This window comes from Brassica oleracea, chromosome C9 (genome assembly GCF_000695525.1).
Source record: "Brassica oleracea var. oleracea cultivar TO1000 chromosome C9, BOL, whole genome shotgun sequence".
Classification (NCBI taxonomy): domain Eukaryota; kingdom Viridiplantae; phylum Streptophyta; class Magnoliopsida; order Brassicales; family Brassicaceae; genus Brassica; species Brassica oleracea.
In genome coordinates this window covers 28,319,967-28,326,595 of record NC_027756.1, presented here as the reverse complement: position 1 = coordinate 28,326,595, position 6,629 = coordinate 28,319,967, and positions in this window count along the sequence as shown.

Below are 6,629 nucleotides of genomic sequence, written 5' to 3'. Positions count from 1 at the left end.
GACGTCTTCGGAGCGACACAGCCAGGTCGCTCGCGAAGAAACGACCCGGGAGCGACCTCTCGCAGCGACGTGCCGAGGTCGCTCCACGTCTATTTGTTTGGGCGAATTCATGATTTCTCAAGGGCCGTTTGGTCATTTCATTATGCACGTTTTTACTTTTCAAAAACCTATGTTTTAAGTACCTTTGTAAGCCACCAGAAAACAATCTCTTTTCGAGAGAACAACGAGGATGTTTTAGTGTAGATCATTCTTGTTCCTTGCTAGTAGAGTATTCCTAATGCATCTTCTGAGTTGGCCACTCAAAAGTTGATCAATAGGCATTTCCCACCCGAAAGGTGTTTGATGAAATGCCTGAGACAACTCTCCTAGGCTTTTAGTATATTTTGCCAAAGACATTTGTTGTTAAAGGTGCTAAGATAGCTAATAGACTTGTTAGTAATGATTGCTTTCATATTATTCAACCAAAGACATTTGATGTTTGAGATATGTTAGCAAATGAGCATTTATCTAGACATAGAGCTTGCTTAGAATTGTGTCTAGGCTTAAGGTTGATAGTTTGATTGATCATTTGCTATCCTTAGTTCGAAACTTGATCACCCAAGGTCTAATCCCTATACCCATGAGTTCTCTTTTCCCTTAGTAAAGAAAGTCATTTCATTTATCATTAATCATTAGTTTAAAAACCTCTTAAATTATCGGTTGCACTTAGATTAAGTGAATACTTGCATTCTCGGTGCTTTGATATCCCTCAGAACTGGTTCGACATTCACTATACTACAACATTTGTCTTAGGAGCCTTGAACATTGAATGACAAGGCTCAACAGCCTGTGGTTGAGGAGGGACAGGTTCAGGAGCTACCGGTGGTGCAGGAGACACCGGTGGAGACGAAGATAGAGACGCCTGATCAGAAGACGAAGAGGACGAAGCCGTGGGAGTCATCGTGTTCTGATGTTGTTCTTGCGGTGGTGATGAATCACTGCTCGGTGATCCAGTGTTCGCGGACACAGAAGGAGATTGCATGAGTGGTGGCGTGCAGGGTACAACAGTAACAGGTGGTGAGGCAGAGGTAGGAGGAGGTTCGTGGGTTTCAGTAGCGGCATGAGTGGTTAAAGTAGGAAAGAGATACTCTGTTTCATTGAAGCGTACATGACGAGACATATATACGCGGCCTGGGGAGGGGTGAAGACATAGATAAGCACTTTGGGACATGGAGTAACCAATAAAGACACATGGTAAGGATCGTTTCTCAAGTTTGTTAGGAGCATAGGAGCGAAGCCAAGGAAAACAAAGGCACCCAAAGGTTCGAAGTTTATGGTAGTTTGGTGATAGGTTAAAGAGTTTCTGGAAAGGTGTAGATTTGGATAGGATTGGTGTAGGTAAGCGGTTTATGAGGTATATGGCTGTGGCAAAAGCAAAAGGCCATTATTGGAGTGGCATATGCGCCGAGGAGAGAAGAGACAAGCTCGTCTCAACTATGTGACGGTGCTTTCGTTCAGAAAGACCATTGTGTTTAGGAGTATGGGGTGGGGTTGTAAGGGGAGAGATACCATGAGAGGCAAGGTAATGACGAAGGGCGATGAACTCCCCACCATTATTAGAGTACAGGTTGCAGATTTTGTGTTTGAACTTGGTTTCGGCTAAGGGTTTAAAGGTCTCAAAGATGGCTTTTACTTCAGACTTTTTGGTAAGGGGAAAGTGCCATGTGTACCTAGTGAAGTGGTCAACTAGGACAAGATAATATCGGTAGTTTTGAGTAGATAAAATAGGGGATTGCCACACATCTGTAAATATGTACTCAAGGGGGTGAGAAGAGATGATTGTACTTTGGTGAAAAGGAAGTTTCTGAGTTTTATTAAGTAAACAATCATTGCAAGGCAAAAGCTTAGAAGAGTTTGTGAAACAAGGTAAAGAAAAATGAGAAACAACAGCTTTTAGAGTAGATAAAGATGGGTGGCCAAGTCTGTGATGCCATTGGTTAAGGGTGGCTTTGGTGTCTGGGTAGGAAACATAGGAAGCTGCAGGTTTAGGTATCGACACCGGCCACTCATACAAATAACCCCTCGTGTGCCCTTGAAGCAACTGGATCCCCGTGCTGAGATCCTTCACCTGAAAAGAAGCAGGAAAGAATTCCACGGAGACTTGATTAGCATTGCAAAGACGATATACGGAAATTAAGTTCTTGTTAACACTTGGAACACATAGAATATCTTTCAAAGCAAGGTGTTTAGAAGCCGTTGGAAGAGAGGCAGAACCAATATGAGTAATAGATAAACCTGATCCATCAGCTATTGCAACTTCATCACCTCCAGTAAACGGTTGATGCAGAGCCAAATTGTTTAAATATGCAGTAAGATGGTGCGTAGCACCGCTATCAAGCAGCCAAGCATTCGGATTGAACTACGTAGCATGTGCAGCATTGGCCCGAGGCTGGTAGAGAGGAGAGTTCAGCATCGAGTTCTGTTGGTTTGATGTCGCAGAGGTGTTGCCATGGAGTTGAGGACAGCGACGATCACTGTGACCAAAGACACTGCATATCTGGCACTTTCCTTGATACCCACGGGAGCTGTTTTGTTGGGTGGGAGAGGTAAGCTGTTGTTTTTGCCATGTTTGAGGACCGCGGTTGTTGCTGTAGACACCACGGCGCGATAGCGGTTGTTGCTGGAGGAGCCTCTGGAGTTGGTGTAGTTAGTCGTGATAGGAGCAGAGCTCGGCTGAGTGTTGAGTGTTTGAAGTTTGGCTTCTTGGTTAAGAAGTTTCTCATGAATCTTTGGAAGAGAAGGGGGCGTATCGCGACCATCAATTTGATCTGCCATGGTCTTGTACTCTTCGGGGAGGCCATCAAGGATGTACTCAATCTGATCCTCATGGTCAAGTGCCTTTCCAAGCAAGGCGAGTTCATCGAAACGAGTTGTCAGGCCCTGAAAGTATTCATTGATTGACTTAGTTCCTTTCTTCGAGCTCTGGATCTGTTGGCGGATTTGCTTAACATGAGCACGGCTTGGCGATCTCGGACGCCGTAGCTGCAGTAGAGAGGATAGGTTGGATTGTGGTGGTAATCGCTCCTAGTAAGGCACTGTAAACCAACCGATCTTGTCGTTTCCAAATGTTGAAGGCGGGATTAGGGGTGACACCATCATCGGTAGTGAGAGTTGCAGACGGCACCAACAACAGACCCATCAATGTATCCGGCAAGATCGTATCCATCAAGCAAGGAGTGGATTTGTCTACTCCACATCAGGAAATTGGAACTCGTGAGTTTGGTGACGTTACTCATGTTGATATTCAGGATGGAGGTTGTCGCAGAGATCGCGATCGTTTCAATGGTGGAGTGGGGTGAGTTTGTAGCGCCTGACATGTTGGAGAAGAAGGCGTAAAAAGTTTGAAAAAGTATGGCGGCTTTAGGTTATTCAAGCTCTGATACCATATAGAATACGCTGAATAAAATCTTATTAAGTATGTAGAAAGTATTTATACATAAGTACATGTAGGGTTTATAAGAATACTAAGTAATTACAAAGAGATCCTTGAAGTCTATATTATCTACTTAACAAGGGGAGTGTTTATTGGATTGAGAATTCAATGTATATTTTAATGTAATTGTAAAAAGAAGTATTTCAGTGGATTATACTGACTTCCTAAATTAATAATGGTTGTGGGTTTTAGCTAAACTAGACAGGGTAAAATCCAAAAATTCGAGATCAAACCGAATCCAAACTAAAACTCAAACAGGTATTCAATCCAATACATAAACATACATGATGTATCATGTATAAAGATGGCAACGAAGGTCCAACTTGCGGGTCTGGCCCAATAAAACATGTAGCAGGACAGCTTTGGTTAGTCGATTACATGGTCCAATAATTTGGGGATCGGGAGGCAGGGTGTATGCGGTATTAGGATGTGCATGAGAGTCAGACAGAGATCCGCTTCGTTTATTCATTTCTCTTTTCACCTGACAAAATTCAAAGAGACAGAGAGTCACAGAGGTGATTAGTCACCGTTCTTCACCGATCTCCACGGACAAAGCCAACGAAACTTCAACAACGGTGAATCAAGATGCAACAGTGTTTCTGTTCTTCACTTTTTCTTCAAAAAACGTTCTTTGGCGATTGGTTCTTTGGCCTCTTTCTTCGTTCATCTTCTTCAACGGCATTTTACTATTGGATGAGTGTGCATGTACAGAAGACCAAGTCTTGTCATTGTTATGGTCGTCCATACGTTGCATTGAATTACGAGATGGCAAACATGTGTATTGAACCTTCGTCCTGCAGACCATCCCGATAAGACCCAAGCACTAAGCAGGTCGGGATTGGTTGTGCTTTTTAGGGACTGCATCCCACACGGATCAGACTCGCAGGAGCCCAAATGAAATGTAAACCACAGCTAGGCGAGATGGGATGAGCACAGTATTTCGGGTTTCATGTATTATCCAAACTCGAATGGATATTCGGAAAAAAAACCTAAAAATCTAAAAAAACACCAAAAATAATCCTTACAAATCTAAATTAGAATCTAAATGAAATAAGTATTGGACCTAAATAAATACCTCAATTTCATATTATTTTGATATCATATTTAAAAATACATGAACTCATTGTGTTATTAACCAAATATCTATATTATTAAAAGAGAAGTACAAAATAGAAATACCCTCTTTGTTTTATCACTTATTTACACTAGAATGCCACTGAAGTATTTATTGAACTTACCTTTTAATATTTTTGTCTTTTCTTGATTTAAATAATATATTTAAGCATATATTGTCATTTCCTAATTTAAATAATAGATTTCTTAATAGAATCTTAACCAAAATAGATTTCCCAAAATATTTCCTAATACATTTCATTCTAATATTTTTAAAAAATTCAATATTTATTAATAATAAATAATAAAATAAAAATTACACATCATAATTAATTTATATAATATATATAAATAAAATATAAAGCACTCTATTCAAAAATTATTGGTATAATATTTTCATATATATAAATACAATTAGTTATAAATATTGAATTTGTTTATATGATACACAGTGATATAATATACGATTTAGACCACACAATATAATTATTCAAAGTAATAAATAATTTTTTTATGTTTTAAGTGTTATATTAATTATGTAATACATTTAAATTTACAAATGTATATTATACCATTTAGTACAAACTAAAATTTTAAAAGGAAAACAAATATTCAAACAGTCACGGGTCAAGCTCTAGGAATAAACACTAAGAATGTGGGATTATTTTTTAACAAATTTTTAAATCGAAATTATAATTCTTAATATTTTTATACATTTGTGAGTTTATAAAAAAAAAATTAAGGGGTGCTAAAATTTTGGAATTTGAAAAAGTTATGACCCACCCTACGCTATTATAATTAGGATAATTAAAATTTATATCATAGTATTTTATATATCGCAATACATTTAAACTTATAAATATATATACTATACCATTTAATACCAACAAAAATTAAGAAAATAAATAAATACATGTGCGGTTGTACGGATCAAGATCTAGTAAATATTGTAGCCAAACATATAAAGCCCGAATGTAACCTTAGAAGTTAAAATCGAAAACCCAAAAAAGATCAATTTAGATTCAAACATGTATCTCAACGACAAGATCTATGTTAAAATAACTGTGAGTTATTTTTATATTAAAAAGGTTTTTAATATAAAATGCATTTGATTTTAACTTTTTAAAAGTGGTTCCACATGTGATTAGAGAAATACAATCTGACCTTTCTCTTTTGTAGATTAACTACTTAACTGAATATTACCATGTAGAAAACCTAATCAACCGGCAGTAGATTAGCAAGACAGGCTAGACTAGGCAACGAGCATCAAATTGTATATTGGACTATTATATGACAATATTTGAATATATAAGATAGGTTGGTGACAGAAAAAAACTATATATATATGGAGCGAGAGAGTCGCATATACCAACCTTCACCTAAACTTTTCTAAGTCATTGGTACTCTGATTGTCCCTATATTGTATACAAAAGATGGATCAAAATTGTTATTACTATTTTGATTGATCGAGATTTCCCGACGAATAAAAAGTTGGCAGCATAAGGATTTTTTTTCTCTTTGTGGAACTATGAAACCAATTGTGGTAAGAATTCTTTTTTTTTTTTGGAAAAATGGTAAAGATTATTTATGTTCAGAGCATGGACAAAATAATCGAGATTAAAATTTTTTACCTCAAATTGATCTAAATTTAAAGATACCAACCTCATTGGGTGAAAGATGTCAATCCAATTCTTACATCGGACGTTTAGTCAAATAATATCTTACTAGGATAAGAATTGCGCTTTGCGCATAGTGAATTTATATGAAAATTATTTAAGAAATATCGTATGAAAAAAATTTATACTCTTTATCAAATTAAAATTTTTGGCCCTTAACCAATTTTTTAAATTTTGTTTTGTTAATTACATAATTTGTTTACTGATAGCTGATCACATTTTTAAAACTATTTTAGGTCAAAAAATCACTTATCGCATAAGAATTTAACGTTTAGGCCGAAGAATTTCAGGCCTACTATTTGGTTAGAAAGAAACTATGTCAGCTCGGTTTTATATCATGATTTAGCAATTTAAAAGTTAATTATGGT